At 38.4% G+C, this 23,608-nt stretch overlaps 1 protein-coding gene across 5 annotated transcripts in view; it reads right to left on the reverse strand.

Annotated features, from left to right (window-relative positions):
* Window positions 1-23,608, reverse strand: part of LOC134543255 (dual 3',5'-cyclic-AMP and -GMP phosphodiesterase 11) — a 295,462-nt gene that overhangs the window by 94,577 nt on the left and 177,277 nt on the right. For 2 of the 5 annotated variants that reach the window (XM_063388166.1, XM_063388168.1), the window contains exon 3: window positions 12,356-12,412. The exons of the other annotated variants lie outside the window; for them this stretch is intronic. The gene's annotated coding sequence lies outside the window, so the exon portion shown is untranslated. The remainder of the gene's footprint in view (window positions 1-12,355; window positions 12,413-23,608) is intronic. 5 annotated transcript variants of the gene reach the window in all.

A 23,608-nucleotide genomic window follows, 5' to 3' on the forward strand; every position in this document is an offset into this window, starting at 1 on the left:
AAAACTATGTTAAATTGAACCCAGGTAGAACCTGCATATACACAGGGAAAAACCCTGGACCCAGATATGCAAGGTGCGACAGGCATCTATTAATAGTGTGGGAGAATACAGGATACACGAAGAGTTGGTCGGGGCAGAAAAGAGTAATTTTTATCTTCATCTGGATTGTTAAAACCATAGCGCTCGCGTTCCTGGTGGTGCATGGCATGCCGAACAACTTCGGAAATAAGAGGTGAGTATATACTTACAGAGTAGGTCCGGAATCCTTATATCTATAGTGCGGAATGTGCCCTAAAAATTTTGCGAGTGTTGACTTTTATTATACCATGCTAAATAAAACAATTACAGCCTTTTTTTTGCATTTCGTGTAAATTTTATTTTTAATTAAACTATTTCATACTAGTATTAAGCTTAGTTCTGGCATGCTGTGTCTCCCCGCGGCAGTGCGCCCTGCAAAACGCCTCCACTCGGCAGTGCGCCCTGCAAAACGCCTCCACTCGGCAGTGCGCCCTGCAAAACGCCTCCACTCGGCAGTGCGCCCTGAAAATCGCCTCCACTCGGCAGTGCGCCCTGCAAAAGGCCTCCACTCGGCAGTGCGCCCTGAAAATCGCCTCCACTCTGCAGTGCGCCCTGCAAATCGCCTCCACTCGGCAGTGCGCCCTGCAAAACGCCTCCACTCGGCAGTGCGCCCTGAAAATCGCCTCCACTCTGCAGTGCGCCCTGCAAATAGCCTCCACTCGGCAGTGCGCCCTGCAAAAGGCCTCCACTCTGCAGTGCGCCCTCAAATCGCCTCCACTCGGCAGTGCGCCCTGCAAAAGGCCCCTACTCAGACGACAGTAACGCAGTCTCGCTGGAACGCTTGGCAGTTCGTAAACAACCGCGGCTTTCACGCGCGCCCAGACGGACCGATGCCACGGCGAACGGTCACGTGGTCCCAGTCACGTAGGCTTCCCTCCCAGACAGGCCTACCTGCGCGACAGTATTTATCGGATCGCTTTCCACTTTAAGGGTGCTTGACCCCCCTGGACACATTTCCTAATCGCCGCTGGGGCAGCTATTTATTTTCCTGTTGGTTAAAAACCATCAGGAAGTGCCCGTTTTGGAATCAATACACGTACGTCAAAGAACACTTGTCAAATAGTAAGAGTATCCCACAAAAATAATTAAAGGATTAATCCCGCATCCAGAATTTTCTATGACAACCAGTATAACCTAGATTTGGCGTATGCCCATTCAATTGTTTTTTGATAAATATTCCTCAATTACTTATTCAAAGAAAGTATCTTCCTTTCTTCTTAATTTCTCCACTGTAGTTGGCCTATGCCTGAGCCATCAGTTCAGATCCTGCTAGCCGACAACCTCGCTTATTCCTCTGGTTTGCAAATAAAATAATTTTTTACTTTTCTTTTGAACGAAGCCGGTTTATTCTCTACCGGATTAGTACTTAAAAAGATACTTCACGTCTGGCTAAAAATGGCTAACGGAGTGTGGTATTTAATGACCAAACACGTAACCACTGGGAAAAAATATATATGCTTGAGGTTTCATAGAATTCCGGATCCAACTAAGCCACGCAATTTACTTATTTGAGAGTAAAAAAATGGCAGCTAATACTGATTGCTTACAAGATCAGCTTTTTCATAAAGCTCGTATCCATTAAAAATTAACTACAGTGAAGCAAAGTTTCTTCTCCCTTAATTTTAAAGTGTCTGGTAGCTGGTTGAATTAATTAGGGGATCAGATTGAAATAATTGGAGTATTAGTAGCAAATCCTTCACTGACTAGTTACGGTGCGATGTGCTGACTGATACATAAGGACATGCTCGTTACTTATACGAGACGGGACATGGCGCCAGCAGGACAGCAAGCATAACAGACACGAGAAATGCAGGTACAGTCCTCTAGCATTGTGCATGGTCTCCCCGAACCTCCAATACGGCTGCACACCTGCGTGGCACGGACTCTGTGAGCTGATGGAGGTGCGGGTACAGCCGCAATACGTCGTCCTAATGCCTCCCTGATGTGCTCGATTGGATTTAAGTCTGACCATGCTTGTTGCTCGTACTGCTGTTGAAAAACACGTATTTTCTAATCTCCTAATTATTTTGACGAGAGTAGTTACATTGACGACACACGCGGCAGAAATTCATAGAAACAAAGTTTAAACGTGAGGTTGCAAAATGCATCGTTAAATGTCGTAAAGGATCGGGTTTCTTCGTTCGCAGACGTTCATGTAGACAGATTTATGTGCAATTGTGTCTTTACCTTTTCAGTTTACTTTTTGTATCACACTTCATTAAAAAAAATATTTATCACCTAATTTTGTTTATATTATAAGATAGTTTAAAAACGTACAGATTTTAGATTTTTATAATTAGTGTTAGATAAGACATTTAGTATTTTTAATTTATGTAACGTGATTTTTGCGTGGTGGACCTAATGGTTAAGTGTACAAGGATAAAAATCTTAACCATAGTCGGAAATAAATAAACAATAGCAGTAATACACAAGTTATGATAGTTATCACTAACTTTACCAGAACTTTACGGATCAAGAAAACTTTTTGATCGTCCGATGCTTAAAAACCACCCAAACGCAAAGCATGGAACTTATAATACCAATAGGCTCGAAAGGAAAACATACGATTGCGCTTCACAAGAGGTTACGCAAACATTACACCATTCGTTCAAGACCGGAACTTATTCGTCAATCCACCACAGAAAATTGAAATTACTGTAAACAATATTGAGCACACTAATTATTAGTTACAGCCTAATATGTGCTGATGCACTTCACTACTAACAATAAATACGGAGGTGAGGAACAAACGTTGAATTCGTAAAATCTTAATTAACAACCCTCAACGTTGGAGCTCTACCCTCCAACCAATTGATTCAGAAACTTAAAAGTCCACACCATAAATCTCCCAAAATATTTGTATACAATTAGCACCGTAAAAAAATTAAAAAAATAGTTTAATAACGAAGAACATTTAAACTTCACGATATGCTGCACTTAGAACAATTTATAATTTTTAGTCCTTAAGAAGTAGACGAGGAACAATAAGTTTACCTTTAACAACTGCTAATTCAAATGACTTTGCTAAACAAATGTACTTCTATTGACGCCGATTAAGAATTGCTTTATACTGTTATATCTTATATATTTTATATATTTTTATTGAGAATTATTTCACCGACTGGAGTTCAAATCGACAACTTAGAGTTGACCAAGAAGCGAATACAAATATGGGATGGTTCCATTGGCAGCGGTGCTAGAATCGCAATAGCACGACGCGAAAATAGCAGTATTGTGATCATGCGGTTTTAACCCCCGTAAACAAAAATAGTTTTTATTTTAATCGACATGCTTGAAATAAATGGCTACGTTTAATTTCATGAATATCCAATCGAAAAAAATCACTTTGCGTAACACATTTCAAAGATTACACAGATAAAAAAAATTAAAAATACAAGGTTAGAAAAAGTAATACCGATGCACCAGACCAACCATCTTTCGAAAACAAAATTTTAACACGCGTTTCAGTAAAGTAGTAACATCATTGATGCGTCGTACATGATTGATTAGAAAATTATTTCGAATTCGCATCACGTTCATCGCGTTCGTAGTGTGTTGCGTCACGCTATTCTGATAAGAGCGTGATTGCTACGAGACAGGTCGCTCGTGTAGCGAGTAGTTGGAAGCTGACGAGTCATACCACAAGTCAACAGGAATCTGGTCTGTGCTCTTAATGGCCGATATGCCGCTTACAATGAGAAGTTTCTGACCTTTCTGCGCGCCTTAACCGCGCCGACAGTCCCTGCTTTAACGGTCGTAATTTCGGGTTGAATGTCATTTCGTAACGACTCTCAAGCCGTGTAACGGAACTCTGATATCAAAGTGCAAAGAAACGTTGCGTAAAGGTCACTTCGCCACATGTACGAAGAGAAACTAGAAAAAAAAAAACAATTTCATAACACTGATACAGACAAAAGCGCAAAGCGCACCCGGAAATAATTTTTTAAGTATGCAGCATTAAAAGAACCTAGTTAACTGCATGATGGAGACATTCTGACAATAATCTATTAATCTATTTGTAATTGAAGTTACTTAACAGTGGCTACAAATAAAATATATACCTTACCAAATAGACAACTCCTTAATAAAAAAAATTGTATTCAGGTTCTGATGGTTGCTTAGCAATTTGGCTGATTAAATATTAATATCTGCATATCAATAATCGTTAAACCTAGTCAGGTAAAGCGTTAGAAGGTCGTGATTGGTGAAAAGCCTCACACTTGTCATAATTTACCTCATAATCTTAAATAAATAACCATATATAATTACGCATATTTCAAAAAAATGTTATTTTCCCTTTCAACCCCCTTCACAACCACCCGTAAATCGAAGGAATAATTTTTACAATGAAGAGTTACTTCACAAAATAACGTGGTTAACAACCTGATTACAAGTATTTCGTTACTTTGTCGAGGATATAAAGTACGCTGAATGAGCCACAGGTTTGAGAACATGCAGAAATTAAGGCGAAGAGAAATGGGTACGCCACATGGTTTTTTTTGTGACCAGAGGCTTAATTGCTCTTAAATTATATATATATATATATATACATATATACATATATACATATATATATATTTATATATTTGCCAGTGGTGTAATTTTAATCAATTATTCAACTTGGGTTGATGGTTTTTAAATGGTTTCATGAAGTCACAAAGTGGTTTAAAAACCTTAAAACGCCTTCAGTTTTAGCACGAATACCGAACATGGAATCGTGTGATGCATATATAATTCAGAACGAAGCGTCTGTATGTAGACTTTGTCGTAAATATATATATATATATATATATATATATATATTTATTTATTTTAGGATAACAAGTCATAAATTAATCTTAAAAAAATTCGTTTTCTAAGCAGCCTTAATAAACTAGATTTATAATTTATAAAAGAACAAACTATATGTCTACGACCCCAGAGTAAGTACAGAGAGATTAAGACGTCAATCCCATGTTGGGGAAAGTTCCTAATTGGATAGTCTCTTGAAAGTAGTGGGTTGGTGGTAATTAGATATATATACCTACGCATCAACATCAGTCAATAACAATAAATAAAATGTAAGAAAAATAATTTTTAATGTAATGCATTCATTCTGCATACTTACGCCAATTAGTAATATATTCGTGCTAAATGTTCAGTGTCATCCAATCGTCATAATAAATTATGAATATTTCTACTTACTGAAAAAATTTTTCTTCAAATGCCGTGTACGGCAGCAGTTATCGATGATTTCAGTGCATTAAAAATGTATAATAATTAAATATCTAATATCTAAGTATGCAAAATAACGGAATTTTGGGTTGTCACAGAAAAATTGTTTTCGCTTGAAGTTTATCCCTTGATCCTGATGGCATGATCCAGTATAATTGATGCTGTGGTAAATGATGCCTAATGTTTTTAGTAAGTCGAAAGAATCGCAATACAAACTAATTATGACAGGTCTTGTACAAATGTTTCCTTTAGTATAACTACTTACGATCATAATTCATTGTGTTATCACCTGTTTTTATTGTGACCAGGATCTTTCGACGTATCAAATTAAAACAGCAAGCACTGTGCGCTACAGCGTAAATTAGACAGGATCACGCCATCACGTTCAAGGGGTCAAATTTGATACTTGTTACGGAACTTTCACCGAATTCCTTTGGAATCGTACTGCTCGGTGTATTATCTGCAGATGGACTAAAGCTGGGTTCACAATCAGAAACCGTAAACGAGTGCATAGCACGCCAATCATACGACTGTGCACACGACCTGAGCGAAATCGGTTCACAATTAATTGAAATATTACTGATAATTTCAGCCGATGATATTTTGCGATGTATCCAACATCTGTTGGTAGTGTTAGTATCTATATTAACTACCAAATGATTATCCCACATCTGACCAGAAAATTGTTAGCAAAAGGTTAAATTAAGTGAGGTTATGTAAAAATTTTAGTTTACCACTCTACCAACGAAACATTTTTATTTACATTAATTTGCCAGTGACTTTTTTTGTAAGTAATAAAAATGATTTATTTTTAGAACAGAAATCACATACACCTGAACATTCCAATATCTCGACCATTTCTAGCCACAGTATTATTGATAAATTATTATAAACAGATCTCGAGTCTCGCTGAAATTGCATCATTAGCTGTTGCGTCACGTGCGTCCGTAACAGAAATATAATAATTTCCCTCCCATGCACACAGCCGTCCTACGCGCTATTGTGAATCAGTAGGTTCGATAACATAGCTGTCAACTCTTGTGCACACGAGCTACTGTCACTATTGCTGTTATAATTTCATTTGTGCAACCAGCTTAACTTCCAGTTAAGAGCTTCGTCGCCCGTATCTAGCGTGAACGCCACGTCTACGCCTGCTACGAGACGCTCGCCAAGGAGAAAGTGGGGCCCCGCTTATGATAACGACGGAGTCGCTTCAGGTAGGGAGGGGGAAGGTAAATGGGTCATCGAAGATCCGCGGCCCAGACAAATGAACGTGTAACGGGTAAGCGTGTAAGGTAAGATAGTGGGACGGGGGGTATTGTAGAAGGGGGAAAAGTATGGTGACGTCAACACGTGAACAGGTGCGTACGGCGACGTGAATCGACAACGCAAAGCTTCGCGTCATAAGAGGTACCCCTCCCCACAAGCTCAACCAAGAAAATGTCAAAAACCAAGTGTGTGCGATCATGACGGAAACGTGGAAACGTAAAGGCGACAACGACGGCGTAATAGCCAAAGATTTTTTTTTTTTAGTTTTTTTAGTTTTTGAAATATATATTTTACCACACCATATTTTTTTACAGCGTTCTCTCTCTCTCTCTCTCTCTCTCTCTCTCTCTCTCTCTCTCTCTGTTTTGTGAACGAGCATGTGAACGAGAATATTTATCGTGCACTTACCTATGACACCAAATTACTTTCACTGTGCGCTGCTTATATACTGTTATTTTTCCTGGTAAACTTCCAAGTCGTAAATTTCGAGATAAACTCTGATTTTATTTTGATATTTGCCAGTAGCAGCTATAATGAAACACCTATAGAAATTGGGGCGTTTTAAAAGATGATAATCGATATTTAAAATAAAAAAAACGCATCGCCAAGGACGTATATTTTTCGTCGGGCGGATGTACCACCTACGTGCATCGACGGCTGTAAAACTGGCGGCGTTTGTAACTAACTCGGCGAGTGACGATTAGGAAAGGCAACCGACTAAAAATTACGAGTATACACGCACACGATGGACTGCGTGTCGTAATTTTGTCTTTTTTTTTCTTTAAATAAATTTACACAAAGAAACTTCTTTTTAGTGAAACTTCTTTCCAGCAGGTAGGTAAGTAAGTCGAGGTGACGAGTACACGCCTTTGACCTAAAAACGTTAGTCCTAAAAGTGAATTTCCGTAACATGTGCTAAAATTAAGACAAACGACCTTAGGGAAAACGACCTTAAGGAAAACTTTCAAGGGAAAACGTTTTTAGGGAAAACCACTAGGACAAACGACTCACCTCCGAGGTGACTACGTCAGTATGGCGTAACGATAGCTATCTTGCATGTTAGGTCCGGTTAGAAAAATTGGCACCAGATACATATATACAAAACATTATTCGAGTGTTTTTTAAATACCACGAAGGTGGTCATGACTATTAAAATTTATGCGACTTTTTTACCGTTATGAGATAAACTGGCAAGCATCTGATGGCAAAATGCGTGACGGATCATAACACGCAAGGTAGCTAGCGTGATGACATTTACAGGAACACTTCATGAAGCACTAGTAATGCCAAGTGAACGTAAAAACCGAAATAGCCAGAGAGAAGTCGCCGCAGTCAGCTGTTTAGTGAGCCGCGGTAGCAGGGGCAGGGCTGGGAGGCACAAAAGCAGTAATCGTGGCAATCAAGACACCCCCACACAAGGTACGTTCAACTCCACCGCTGAGGTTGTCATCTCGTTTCCCCACAGACCCTTAGCTTCGCCTTCACGATCTGTCGGACTCGCAGTCAGAAGCAGTTCTTTCACGCGACTCGCATATTGCATATTAAATATTGCATGTTTATCTGCTTCTTATTTTCTATTTATTTTTTGGTTTGATTTGGCATAGGACTTCGCTTTAACTATATTTTTGAAATCAACACACTTGTACAGATATAGTCGCCCGCGTGATATAATAAGTTATTTTCTCGCGGCGCTTACAAACCAGAGCCTGTTAGTAAATATGTGATCGCAACAAGGCACAGAAGGACTGAGATATATGATTATGCCGGATATGCCAAAAATTGAGATAAATAGTTCAAAATTATAATTATGTAAAAATAATTTATGGAAAAATCAAAGGTAAAGGAGCCTAACCCCCCTTAAGATACGATTATGTAAACAAAGGTAGTCTTAAGATTGCCGTGTAGATGCCATGCCGGGTCGTATGCTAATCAGTTGTTGACGTAAGCATTAACACAAATGGTAGTGATTATTTTTTTTTTCCTTAAGAATTATGGGAAGCCCCAATTAGGGCACAGCAGTGTTGTAGGTGTGAAATCTTTCCTTGGGGAAAGCAAGCTATGATATAGTATGAAAGGCGAGGGAAATAAGAAATTATTAGTATCATGTAAAGAATCGATAACATTCTAAGAAAATTGTATTCGGATTATTTATATTGTAGAATTGTTATTCTGATGTGTTTCTGTTTTTTTTTTTGCTACTATAAGTGTCTATAAAAACCTGTTCACCATTCTTAAATATATTTCCTAACTGTTTAGCCATTATATATTGGCTCGAAATAGATAATCTTAGCATTAAATAGAAAAAATATTTATATATTAAAGTTAAAATATTTCTATGTTAAAGTGGAAATATTTGTGATTCTGATTTTTGTCCGAATTATAGGTTAAAGGCTGAAATGATGCAACTTTTAGTCGCAATTGTTGCCATTAATAAGGATGGTATTTTAAATGGGTACATAGAAACTTTTATCATGGATAAAAATTGTATATTGAAAAAAAAACGACGATTCATAGCTAAAATGCACTTGAAAATGGTAATATACCTACAAATACAAAAATTCCGCTTATATAGCACGGCTGCATTTTCGCCCGATTTTAATGCCTGAAATTAAAGACAACTAATTCAATAATTAACTGAAAATTCGCAGTATTACTTAACCACGTGCTAATCGGCGTACAGGTTAAGTTTATAATTCTTATGTTTTTTTTTTTTCAATCGTAAACCCAACATAATGCTACACCAGCAGTTACAACAGTAATTGGGTGTCCAGAAAAACCCACGCACATTTACCCTGACTTAAGATGTGCGTCTTTTAGTATATATACATATATATCCATTAAAAGAAATTAACAATTCTTGCACTCCTTGCCAACAGCATACATACAGATTCTTCGATATTGTGGCAGAACAGGTTTACACGCTGAACAAAAAGAGCCAGTGTAACTATGCACAAAGAGATGTTTCCTACATCACACTCGGAGGGGGGGGGGGGGGGAGGATCATAGACGTGGTTCGGTTTAACCGTGCTGTATAAAAACAAGTGACGCAGTTAATGGATTAGCAATTCGAAATACAGAGATTTAAAAAATCCGTGACAATCCTGCGTATTTGAAATCCTGCGTATTAGAAATCTTGCGTATTTGAAATCCTGTAAATAATAATTTCGTAATCGATTGTTTGTTTGCAGGTTTTAACGTCACAAGGTTATGCACAGCGGGTGGGGACTATACTCCACCCGCCATGTTGTTGAGTTATCGCATATGCGCTGTAACACTGCAATACTGACAACCCCGAAAACCTGGATTTGACCCTAATTCTGCATCAAACTTGGCACTGCACGGTATGACACAGATCACTGGGCTGCACACACAAATTGCAAGAACTAAAAATTAAAATTAATTTAAAAAATCCAACAGGAATCAAAAGGTAGTCTAACTTCTACACGACACTATGTCTCACGCTATCTGATCAGTACATTATTTTCCCTGTTGTAATTTTCGACCAAATATGAACTTTTCAAGGTAGGATGGAGTAAATTTGTGGTGGCGTGATTCGTACTTACAATTTTAAAAATACTTATTTTGTCATTTTATATCAACGACTCAGGTAAGTTAAAAAAAATATCATGTTGCTAATAAATTTAGTAATAAATCAGTTTCTGTTTAAGTATTAAACCATAGAAAATTAACAAAACAGTTGTTACCAGATTAATTATGATTACGAACCTAAAATTTTTAATTCCCCCCCCCCCCCTTAATATGTGTTTGTTATGAGGATGTTTTTGAACACCAATTCACGCCAGCTTTTTAACACGAATCAAAATCTAATTCGGAGTGATACCTCCCAATACCCCATTACAGATGAATTAAAGGTAATTTTTCTATTTTTTTTTATAATTCAGAAGATCGTTAGTTTGATACATTAGTGGACTTTCCTAATAAACAAATTTTTACAGTACGAAAAATTTCAACAATATGACCATGATTATTAACAAAAAAAAAACTGTCCGCCGATTTACCGGCGTATTACCTTATGTTTTAGAGCTACGAGATTTTCCCTCGTAATTTCCAATTCGAGCTTTAACTCCTATACCGATAACTCAACAACAGCGCGCGCGGGACAAACAGAATCAACGAACAGAATCGGAACTGATGCGGGAACACTAGCACCAGCCGAAATCGATCACAAAAGCCATTACAGATAACCCCACTTGACTGACAGCGGGGAGGGGGTGAATCCATTACGACTGCGTCCGGACCATCACTGTCAAACACACGCGTCCCTCGTGGTGTGATGAAGTCCCTCTCTCTGTACAGTGAAGAACCACACATGAATTTATCTAGCCAGAATGTCATGTCAACGCTTCCTATTGGAATACCTACCTACTGAACTAAAAACATTTAATCCAACACCTATTTTTCCCATCCTTAGCAGTAATGGCTGGTAGTGTCAAATAATTTTTGTTCTTCTCTTGCAATGTGTGCATCTATAAACCGATTAAAATTTTTATTTAACTAAGGAAGAAGTAATGATTTTTTTTTTTCAAATTTTTTTTATCGTCCCCATTTTGCCTATTAACGAACGCAATCCAGATTTTCTGGAAATAATTAGTCAAAATTACGGCTGTTATTGTGCACATAAAAATTTACATAAATATATATATACATACACACGAGTGCTTTAGTTAACTATTTTTTCGGGGTCTATGGTCCATGAAACGAAAATTTTGGTAATTTTTTTTTTCCGGAAGCCGAACCATGATAACGACTCCGTTAGGTAGTCTTTCTTCGAAATATACCAAAATATCCCCCCCCCCCAAATCAAAATCTTTTTTTCAGACACCAAATTTATAAACTTCAATTAAAAAATTGCTTCCTTGTTCCAATTAAAACGTCATTCCGTTGATAGACACCATAAAGATGCGATATTGATAACATATGTTTGTTCGGAAACCATCAACTCCAGCAAAATTCAAGCACGAGAGTGTAGAACCTGGAATACTCTGAAAATACATTTTCGAGGACGATCGTACTAAACTGAATGGGTTGAGTGAATATCACATTCCCGAAGACGTACCACAAACCTCTCCTCAGAGTTTGATCTTCCAGAGAATTATATAATTTAAAAAAAATGTGATTTCTATACAACGTTTGTGTTACAGAGAAAAATTGAAGTTGTCGTTCTAAGAATGCAGCCAAGTAAAACTAACCAAAAGATAATCAGTTAGGCAAAAATGATAAACGCACTTACGTAATTTTTATTTTTATAGAATTGTAAAATACTATCGTTCGAAATAAATAGTTGAAATACAAATTTCTTACGCGGGATTACGATAATTTTCCCTCCAGGATTTGCTTTCATTTACACGTAGAATGATTCTAAGTCTTTATACAGCATATCCCTTAATTTTCAGTTTATCTTAGAATTCGAAACTGTAATGTTACTAGAAGCCATACATATTATGTAGGTATTTTTTTTAAAATTACTTATATTAACAATATTATTAATAACATAATATAAAAATAAGTTCAAAAAATGATCCACAACACCGTTGAAAAAAAATAATCTAAGCTACGAGGGAAGGCTTTTAAAGAAAAAATTCTATAGATATTATAAATGTTTATAAAATAACACAGCTATTCGTAGGCGGTTCACTACCGAGTTAATTCTGTGTGGAGATATCTGCTTTTCGAACGTCAATAAATTAAATAAAAGGCTTAAGAAATATAGTTTCTCGACTTTCACCATTATTAACTATAGGGTTAGGTGTAGCAATAAACAAAATGTACTGACCATTTCTGGCTACTTTTTCTTGGCTCCTCCATAAATCCCGAACCACTTGACCGCGCCCTGAAAACATTTACGTAAGAAATGTCACATCCTGATATGTATGACAAGAGATTAACTCCACTGTCTTATCTGACACAAAATCTACACCGCATTACATTCATCTCGCCCTACTCCGATCATCCCACAAGAGGTGTTTGCGAAAGGCAGCGGCTTATCTTGTCCGTCTTCACACCTGTCGCTTTTTCCAGTTTCTGCAGGAGATTAATCGCGTTTCGACAATACTTTTATCACACACACACCTCCCTTGCAGTTATCTCATACGACTTCCAAGGGAAAATGATAAAGCTATCAAAATTGGCAAATTGGATAGGGATCTAAAAAAAAAAAAACCTACTTCAGGAATAGAATAATTGAACGCAAAATGTGGATCAGGTCAGATAACTGATATTTCTTCACATAGAATGTCCGAATGTGCATTAGGGCGTGATACAACGTAACTAGACAAGCACAAGTCACCATACAGTGTATATGCTCGGAACTCCAACCTGTGATGCGCAATATGACGGCACTTCCAGTGCCACGCAAGGACAATCAACAAGACGAATTGAGTATCACAGGCCACATGTCCGACATTCCGCCTGCAATTCGCAAACGGGAGCTCATCAACGCAATAACGTAGGAGCGATCGCTGAAAGGATCTAGCACCTGGCACGCCTCTGGTAAAAACTTTCCTGGTAGGTACAACCCTCCTCTGTGTTGCCGTCCGCAACCCCGTACATGCGATGCGTGTCTGTCTTCTCTTGAATCTCGTTGGAGATACTAAGCACAAATTAAGACGTTTGCAGTTAACTGCGCGTTCATGTTATTTCGTTCACTGGAAAGCGCCTCCTATAGCTTCACCGGTCGTGTTACGAGCACAAAAACTGCATGGTGACTTGTGATTATCTAGTTGCTTTCTTCTACTCCCTAAAGTGTGTACCTCTAATTTTGATGCATTATTTTTTTTATAATAAGCGTTTCCATTTATATATCATATAGCTCCGAAACATACTTACTTGCAATGTTTTCTGCACAACCGTATCCAACGTTGTCAGTAAGATACCATCATCCCAAGAGGCAAGGAAAATTACAGATGGAGTATTTCACATGACCGAATGACCCGAATACGTCAGTGGCTTGTCAACATATTGACATCCCCGAGAAGACTAGCCATGGTCACTCGAGACATACTGAACAGCCGGTAGTTGGTCATCCCCCAATGCATTGATAGGAAGTTTCGTAAATGTTACTACGTAATTTAATTTTAAAAAGTCCCAACATTTATGGAAGTTGTCTTTTTATTAGGGATGAGCCAATGAAATCTTCAAATACCATCAAATCCGTATTATTCGATGTGTTCGATATTCAAGGAAAAATATTCAAAGAAAAATATATTAGGAAATAAAAGTATTTTCAATGAATATACTCTGAAAATGTCTAAAGTTTACTAGGTAAGTTTTGTTTACCTTCCATCATTCGTATTATGTTACGATTCCCCAAGATATTGTACCTTTATCATATAATTATGTAAATAAAATAAAATTTATTGATTTTGGAAACTGTTTATGAAACAACCATTTAAAAAGACAGAATGTTTTAAAAACATAGTTAATATTTTTCATTTGCTGTATATTATTTTAATTTTTTTAACTTGACGCATACATTTGGATTCGAGGGGAGTATCGAGGATCCCGCTGGGATTGGAATTTGAGATTCGGATTCGAGAAAATTGGGAATTGAAACATCATTACTTTTTTACTAAAAAACATTAAGATAAATTAAATACAATTACTTAAGACTACGAGTTTCATTTAACTACTATGTATTTCACTGAAAGTGGACGAGACTGGAACAGGTGTTCTCAAGGACGTATTTACGTGCGCAGTGTTTTAAGCGACTCCCTCGAGAGAAACCTTCTTTAACATTCCACCACAAACTTAAAAATGCCAGCGCTTAAGAGAGCAGTAGAGAGGCGCGTTAATTTAGATTATTTACAACAAATCATAGATCAAATTGAAGGTAAACTAACCTAGTTTTTTTTAAAGAAATGTTCAATATGTGCACCTTTAGTTATACGGCACACATCCAATCTTAAGTCCAATTCTTCCCACACTTTGGTTAACACGTTCGGAGTAATAGAAGCCTCTTCAATTGTGTCTCATCTATGGCAAATCATTAGGTAGCGGCGGAACGTAGACACAATGTTTTATGAAGTCCCAAAGGAAAAAAATCGCATGGCATTATGTCAGGTGAACGTGAAGGATCAACAAAAAAAGAGCTCTGTCGTTTTGACCATTACGACCAATCCAACTGTCAGTGATTTCGACAATTAAATTTTTTAACTAAAAGCATGTTGAACTGAAATTGCAGATTCACTCTTAGCAAACAGCAGAAAACAAAACGCTTTACACTCAGGGGTCGCCATTTTGCTTTGGTGGCGCTGCAAGCGAGAAAACACAGAAGTACTCGCAGCATGCGCTTATCTAAAACTGTTTTGAGTTACTCTTTAATTATGACGAACCAAAACTCTTAAACGCTTACAGTTTATACTATCAAATTTTATAACTAGAACATTCTTTTATGAACATGCTATACTTCAGAGACGGCCGGGCTAAAAACCCACGACCTCCCAAAAATATCCGATAGGTCAAATTCTGGTGTTGTGCGCTCGAGGTCCATCATCGGCTTACGATCTACCGGCCGAACTGTGAAAGCCGGCTGGTGCAAACTTGGACATGCGCGTTTATTTACAAATGGTACTAAAAAAAAAATTCATTTTGAAGAAATTATTGAATTTTAAGTGGCTATTAGAAGTTCGTATGTCAAAACCTTACCGCATTCAAACATGGACACATAAAGTGGTACCAGATTTTATAACCTCAGCAACGCGTCGGTCATGACAAGCGATTTTAAGGCCCGTTGAAAATAATTTTAACCTAACGCAACCGTGAAATTCAGTCCCTTTAGTCGCCATTTGTCACGTGTCATTTGTACTTTTTGAAGCAGTAGCTAGACGGATAGGTGAGAAGTAAACATCTTGCGCTTCCGCTGTACGTTTCCGCGTCATTGTGGCACAGTGCCGCCGGCAAAAGAGACCGTTCAAGGTTGCGCGTGGAAACGTCCCGCTGCGCACCTCGGGCGCGCAGTCTGTGGTCGTCTGCGCTCTCCGTCTTCGGGAAGCTGCGATCCTCGCCGGATCGAGGATGACGCTCGACTCACTCGCATTACAGGGGGACAGCATCTCCGTCCGGTTCGTCGAATTCCCTTCAGCTTCCTTCAATTAGGCCTTCCGATATACCTTCCCTAATATTCATGGTCTGCGACTTCATGTCTCACCGTCCCTAATCAGCTCTTTTTGTCAACGTGTTAACCCCGATGAAATATTACATTAATGATTTCTAAAACTCTCTTCATACGATCAATCTCGATAACATGGGGTGGGGCGAGAAAGAAAAAGGGAGAAAGAGCGAAGGAGTGAGAAAGAGAGATTATGCAGTGCTGTACTCTAAATATTCAAATGATACTAATCAACCTTTACTTTCGTTCGAATCGGGACATTATTTGGGTATAGCAAAATTTCTATACCTCAGGCCCAAACAAGTTAACATCCAAATTTGGCGATTTTTTGTTTTATTAAAGATAATGACTTCAAAGTTTGTTTTCTACTGTATACAAACAAAACATCGTAACTCATTAAAAAAAAAATCCTTAAGTATTTGGCCAGAGTCCACGCTTTAGTTGGAAAAAAAAAACCTCATTCGGAAGAATTAACCATAAGTTCCTTCTGTTCCTTCTCGTCGGCCACACAAATGGTCGATGGAACACGGTATCTCGTTGAAAGCAGTTCTTGTTCCCTCGTTTCCCCTGTGACCAACACGTGTTTGGTTGCGACGTACACATTATTTTTTCTTCCTGAAGTCGTTCAAACGTGCTACATAACGAGATAACTCTGGAGCATGCAGCTGATGAAGCGAATCTCATAATTTTCCATCCCTCTCCGTAGTCCGAGAGACGGTCCCAAGCAAGCTGGCCAACATCTATGCTGAAAACTGTTAGCCCGTTTGTCACAAAATTACATTACAATTACCGTGAACTTCACCCATCCCCCAAAACGGAGCAAATTAGTCGGTGACCAATGAAGAAACTTGTTTTCTCCCGATAATACATCAACTTAGTCAACATGAGAACTATTTTCGAACAAAAATAATGAAATTAAATATTCCAATAAAAAATATAATATACACTGCTTAAATATACTAATGTAACATTATATATAGTTCCATTTGACTTGAGATTAAAATGAGTGATATTATACAAAGAAACATTTTAAAGTTACCTCTTATTTCAAAAGGATGTGTGTTACAAGTAAACCGGTATGATATTTCACATATTTTAAATATTTGTAGTGGCTCTCTTTGGAATTATTTCTGACACCACCAGAGTAAACTCTGGAAGGAAGAGGATGGGCAAGGAAGAGGATGGGCAAGGAAGAGGATGGGGAAGGAGAGGGGATGAGGTCAGGGAGAGGGCAGGACCGTAGTAGGAGGAATTCGGATCTCTGGTCCTTCGTACCTAACGGTTAAAGGTTTGCTTCAGTCTGGGGAGTCATGAGCTTTACTCAAAAAAAACTAGTTCATGCCTGTTCTGTTCCGTACACTCGCTATGCTATTTATTCACTATTCACGGATCTGCCCTGTGTAGCTTCGGTCGCCGGACGCTCTCGCTCTCCGTGGGTTCGAACAGGAGACCTCCAGCCTGCAGTACCTCCTGAGACTATCAGGTAGGCAACGCGCTACACTCTTGGAGACTACCACTCTACTACGCCACTACTCCAGCTCTCCCGCGGCGAAGAAGCAGGTGAGCTCTGGTCGGTGGACCACGCAGTCGGGGATTCCTGCACTGCGGCCAGTCGCTGCCGGCTCACAGCCCCTAGCAGTGCGAGGCCGGGCGGCGAACCCCGAGCTGACGAGGCGAAGACACTCGCTCGCCCGCCGCAGGCTGCCTTATAGTCATTACAACATTACATTCCCCATTACAAGATGCAAACATTAGCAGAACTGTTTCAAATCGTAATACAAAAGATATGCCTGCATATGATTAATGAATTTTGTAGCAACTCATGAACCGTTGATTCTAATTTTTTTCTAATTGCGCATTTCCATCATGGAAACCCCATAATCTCTGCATTGGTACAAAAACCTCAAAAAAAGGAAAAAAATATCAAAGTACCTACTTAAGAACAGTAACGAAAAAAAAATTGTTTTAACTTTAAAAAAAAACAATATGAAATATAAGTTTTTATGCAAAACTATGTACTTCTAATACCAAAATTACCTTATCGCCGCGCAAACCTTACCGCAAACGTAACTATATTACCATAAATGTCCCCACTATTATATAAGGGTTAGCAACGCTGGGTCCATGTGAAGACAACACCATTGCAAGGTTAGGTCGGGGCGTGACGGAGAAATAGGGATCAGTGTGTGTGGTTTGTACAGTGTAGAAAGGGTGGGGAAGGGGACCAGTGTTTACGCTCCGTCAACATGGGAGCTCCGTTCCCAAAAGAAAGGATAAAGAAAATAAAGGAGGTTGGTTGGAACGGAGTGAGAAAGAAGAGGGGCCGTATCCACCGCGACACATGAATAGGGCGACTCCCAGCCATGGATGTTACATGCAGTGTCTTATAACTAGAGAAGGATTATTTCGAAGATTCATTGGGTAGCAAAGTGGACTTTGAGCACGTATACATCTGCCCCACGCCGATGAATGGACTACAATGCTCTCTCTCTGAGCCAGTTATAAACAAGGACAAGTAATTAATTACTCAATCACGTGTAACTAGCCGAAGAATGTGGCCGTGTTATCGACCAATGACCACTCTACGGAAAAAAAAAAAAGGCTTGATTATAGGCCACTTGAATCTGTCCTTGAGTAAAATTAATTCGTGCACATCACAGTACCGAGAACACTGACCAAATAAAATGTTAACACCACTTCCAAATTACATTTTCTCACAAAGCCCAATATGCTATTTGTGCATACTCTGAAATGTCGCGCCTACTCTAAAACGTTTTCCAACCATTGGAGGTATACTACAAATAAATAAATGTATTATTATAATTATTATTATTATTAACTGAGGGACTGAGGCCGTGATCGGCCGAAGCGTCGCACTCCCGCCGTGATGGTCGTGGGTTCGGACTCCAGCAACCTGGTAGGACTCAAGTTTACGAAAAATGAGTTTGTACCGTGTGTTTCGGAAATGGCTTTACTCTTTGAGGTCCCGTCGCCTTAACCCGATATGCATAGCCACCGTGTAATGCAAAAAACTCATGAAATAAACAAGATTCTTAACTTAATTGTAAGAACTATTTTTACTCTCGGAGAAGTAGTGAGAATCCTCTCGACAAAAGGAGTTAGAATTATGGAGGGGGGGGGGGGAGGTGGCAGACACTGACGTTGACTAATTGAGCGCTGATTTATCAGCTCTTAACGCAACAAAAGTTGTTAATTATTATTAATAGTATTTTTTTCTATTAAAATTAACGAACAGTATCTTCAGATTGTAATTTAGATAACACTATGAATGTTATATTAATTGACCTTAACGCAACATACGTTAATTATTATTAATAGTATTTTCTTCTAGTAAAATTAACTAACAGTATCGTCAGATTTGAACTTATATTACACTAAAAATGATATATTAATTTTAGATTAGTTTATTTAACTACTTGTTTTGCAATGTATTTTTGGAAGACAGCTATGATATCTGCATCAGACATTCACGATGGCTTTGCATTTTAATTTCCTTCTATGTTTGTGTTTTTCTATGTTTTTTTTCGTTTTATATAGTTCCAGCCTATTTTTTAATAAATAAATAAAAAGCAAAAACTAAGCATAACAATTACTAGTACCGTCAGGTTTATCAATTACGAAAAAATTGATAACACTGTTTCCCATGGATAGGCTGGAAGCGCTTAACGATGTTATTTATAATTGTTTCGTAAAAAGTAATAAAGTTACTTGTTTCTCTTCGCGAAGGGGAGAACGAAATTAGAAGGTGTTCGCACACTTACTGGCAGGGGAAAGGGGGAAAGCGTGGGCTAAGTTATGACGAGCCATGGGCGAGGTAAGTTATGACGTGCCATGGGCGAATATCTGAAGGATTCCTCCCGGGTCAGGAGGGGGGGGGGGGGGGTAAGGGTTATAATTCCCATTTCAAAGTTACGATTTTGCAACCACTAGCGAGCCCCCTCACAGGGAGGCTTTTAGTTTCCAGCCCCCCCCCCCCCCCCCCCCCCCCCACCGGTTGAACTTCCATGCGTGCGGCTAAAGGAAAACACGCCCCATCACGTACATACACTGACGACATACTGCGCAAGCAGCCTGCGCAGAAACAATTTTTATCTACCTAAAAAAAACTGGCAAACAAAAAAAAGACATCGTGTGGCCAGTCGGAAAATTGTTGAGGTAAAAAAAAATAAGTAGCACTTCTTACGTCCGGCAGTTTGGCATTTCATAAGTTAATTTTTTGTTATTATTTGGAATTGAGGCGTCATTGACATGACGTCATTAAATACGGACATATGAAACGAACAGTGCAGGGAAACTGTCACGAGAAAGAATAGTCGACCATGGGGACCGCTTTCGCCTTGAGCGATCTTGGAAAAACCTTAAGAAACAGAAATAAGGATGCACGGGTTGGAACTCGATCGCGGGTCCGATGTTTTAGCGTATCAAAATAAGCCTTGGTTGGTCGTGGCGTCGATTTACAATAGTTCCCTTTTAATGAACGCTAAGAGATTATCATTAGTACAAACAGTTCGTGGATTTCCAAAAGGACCATGGATTCGTCCGTTGCGATATTACACTAGTACTACACGTCATGTTGGTAGAAATGTTGATATAAAACTGAAATTTGAATGTGTCAAAAAACGCTTGAAATTAATCATATGCTCTTCCTACAGCGGTAAACTATCAGCAATACCCTGAAACTGAGCCAGCATTCACGTTGGTGGAAATGGTATTTAAAAAAAAAAAGAGGGGAGGGGGGGGGGGCGTCTCTTATAAAGTGAAAAATCGAACATAGAAAACCGCGTAATTGTTTTGGAAATAATAAAAAAAATAATGTGAAAGCGTAAAGGAACGTGCCCTTTAAATCAGCCGATTCTGAATATGATATTGGACAAAGAGTCAGCCAGTGATGCAATCATGCGCCCGAGTCGAGAATCCATCGGGGACGCACCACAACGCCGAACGTACAATAACGCCGAATACTATAACGCCGAATGTCAAAATTGACCACAACGCCGACAGCTAGAAAACTGCTGTGTACCACAACGCCGAATTACTACAACGCCGAAATAGATTAACGCCAAAAAAAAAGATCATTGCAGGACTGCCACAAAGATTACGTTAGGTAAGGTTAGCACACAAATTCATTCAGTTGTTTTTCATTTTGCTCCTGTGGCCCCCCCTTCCCCGCAAAATCATTTTTCGGCGTTGTTGTACACAGCCGTTTTCTAGCTGTCGGCGTTGTGGTCAATTTTGACATTCGGCGTTATGGTATTCGGCGTTATTGTACGTTCGGCGTTGTGGTATTTCGGCGTTGCAGTAACGACCCGAAACCGTCTACTCCGTCGCAGCTCTATGGTCAAGTAGCACGCGGCGGCCACGGCGCATCACGAGCCCGCGAGTGACGTCACAATTGGCGATATCCGCGGTGGGGGAGACGGACGAAGAGTGCTCTCTTTCTCTCTCTCTCTCTCTCTGTGTGTCTGTGTCCGCTCGGCCGAACCGACGAACGACTCGCGAAGCTCCAGGTGTTGAGGAGTATCGCATCCCACCATCTTGAATTATTTTTATTTCTCTCAAAATTTAAGGTTCAATTATTTACTCAAGTTGTCGGTAAAGTACTTGATTCGACAGTTATCGATAGTAAGAGCCGATCATGGGGGAGAAAACTCCTAATTACCGGGAATAAATATCTAGTTCTTGAAGTAGTTTTGGCCCACCCGCTAGATAGTAGCTTTCATTATATATTATTACTAAGTAATGCATCAACTATTATCAGACAAACAAAACCAGTTGAAATTAACTCACTTTATTTTTGGTACCCACATTTTGTGGCGTGGCATTCCAGAAACACCTGCATCTCTTCATTTACATATATAGCATGCTATTATATTACAACAAAGTATTAAGTTTTTTTTTCCACAGTTTAACACACTTCTATTAAGCAATTAGTCGTCAAGTAAATAAATTATCATTACAAAGCTAACACTTTTGATTTGAACCTCCCGCCCGAATGTTTTTTCTTGCTAGTAGTAATGAACCCACTCAACAGATAGCGTCACATGTCGCGCAAAACATGGTTACAGTTTCCACTGTCAGAGTCGCACTTCTATATCTCCCTCTTTGTTCTATGGTACCATTGGTACCAATGGTATTCGTATCCTTTCCACTGTTGTTGTCGGCAGTGTTCGTAAACAAACATCATGGGTATCACTGGTGCTACGTTTGAAACTTGTCAAATTTAAGACAAGTTACGTAAGATATACTATACGGCAAATCATATAAAAAATATCTCTCATCCTATTTAAGCTGGTAGCATCTGAAATTATTTGATCAGGCTTTACGGTGTGATATCCGAGATTATATTACTGATTTTTTTTTTATGTGTAACATATTGGCTCTCAGTACGGCATTTGGTAGCAATAATTTCGTGAATGGAACGGAAGACTCATGGAACTGAAATGTATAACCATTGTGCTTCCAAAAAGCCAAAAGAGAAACTTTGAAGTATAAACTGCTTAATGAATTTTAAAACGATAGGCAATATTTTGATAATATTTTTCTGTCAAAAATCAGTTCGAAAGCAGGGGTTTTGTATTTTTTCCATGCTTATTCGCTTTTATCAGAGCCGTTAAATTATATATTAAAAATTTCTGTCTGCAAATTGAATTATTCGATAGTGAACGTAGCTGCTCAGGCAGCGAATTCTAGCGGCGGGTACGCAAACTACGTGAGATTCGCTATAAAACACAATTTGCAGTTGTATCTATCACGCTCGGTATTATTTTATAAAGAACTCCACGTTATATTTTAATGTCCGTGTTTCTTATTATAAAAGTATTTGTAAAACGAGAACACATGTATTGGCTCGTTACCGAGGTTAAATGTTATACATCTCTGGTGAGTATTAAAAGACTCACTAACATTTGTTTTTCTTTTACGCGGGCGACTACTAATAACGTATATTAACAGATACACTAGCCACTTGAAACTGCATACTGACTTTTAGAGCTCGCAAAATATGTTAAATAAAACTCTTGCGTCAATATTCGCGACTAAATAAACAAAATGCAAAATAACTATCGCGATAAAAATCTACAGGAAAAGCCGTTAAATTTCAAGCAACCAAAATAGCGTGCGACCAGGCCTTACGCGGAAAACACATATCGAAATCAGTTTTTTTTGTCACAAAGCATGTTAATTAATTTTTACAATGGAAAGTGCAAACACCAGGGTTTTGACATTTTAGGCACTTCATTTTTTTAAGACCATAACATAGTGCATATCGACAACATTATTATAGTTAAGGACATTACAAAATAATTCAAATATCCAATACCAAACACCAATGACTTAACATTTGAAACTATTTGTAGTAGCCATTAAGTATTAACATAAAGCATTCCACTGAATTTAATGCTATACTTAAATGAAGCCATATTTTGAAAACTGAACGATGAAAAATTTCGAAATTGTTGAAACCAAGATGGCTTAGATTGGTTCCTATTAACAAACCCCCCCTCCCCCCTAACCATAATTTCATTGTGTTCCACAAAGTTTAAATTATTTTAAATGTACTACAAATAAGAGACTACAATGCGCCCCAGATAATTCGTTTACTTGCATAATCTTCAGACAATCGCTGCTCGTGACGGTACTTAATTTAATCTTAAACTTAACCTAGTTCATAGATTAACATACTGAAATATTATTACAAGTAGACACCTATTTTAACATCTAACTGAATAAAAAATTGTCAAATGTAAAAATTAATAATTTTGGTTTTCAACACCATCCATAAATACATCATTTTTCCACCACAGGTTATCTGAAAAATTACATCAAAAATTTTAAGTTTTCTATCAAAATGAAGCATTATCATTTCCCACGAAGCATTATCATTTCCCACGAAGAAGAAGA

The sequence above is a fragment of the Bacillus rossius genome, assembly GCF_032445375.1.
Source record: "Bacillus rossius redtenbacheri isolate Brsri chromosome 9 unlocalized genomic scaffold, Brsri_v3 Brsri_v3_scf9_2, whole genome shotgun sequence".
NCBI classification, from domain to species: Eukaryota; Metazoa; Arthropoda; class Insecta; order Phasmatodea; family Bacillidae; genus Bacillus; species Bacillus rossius.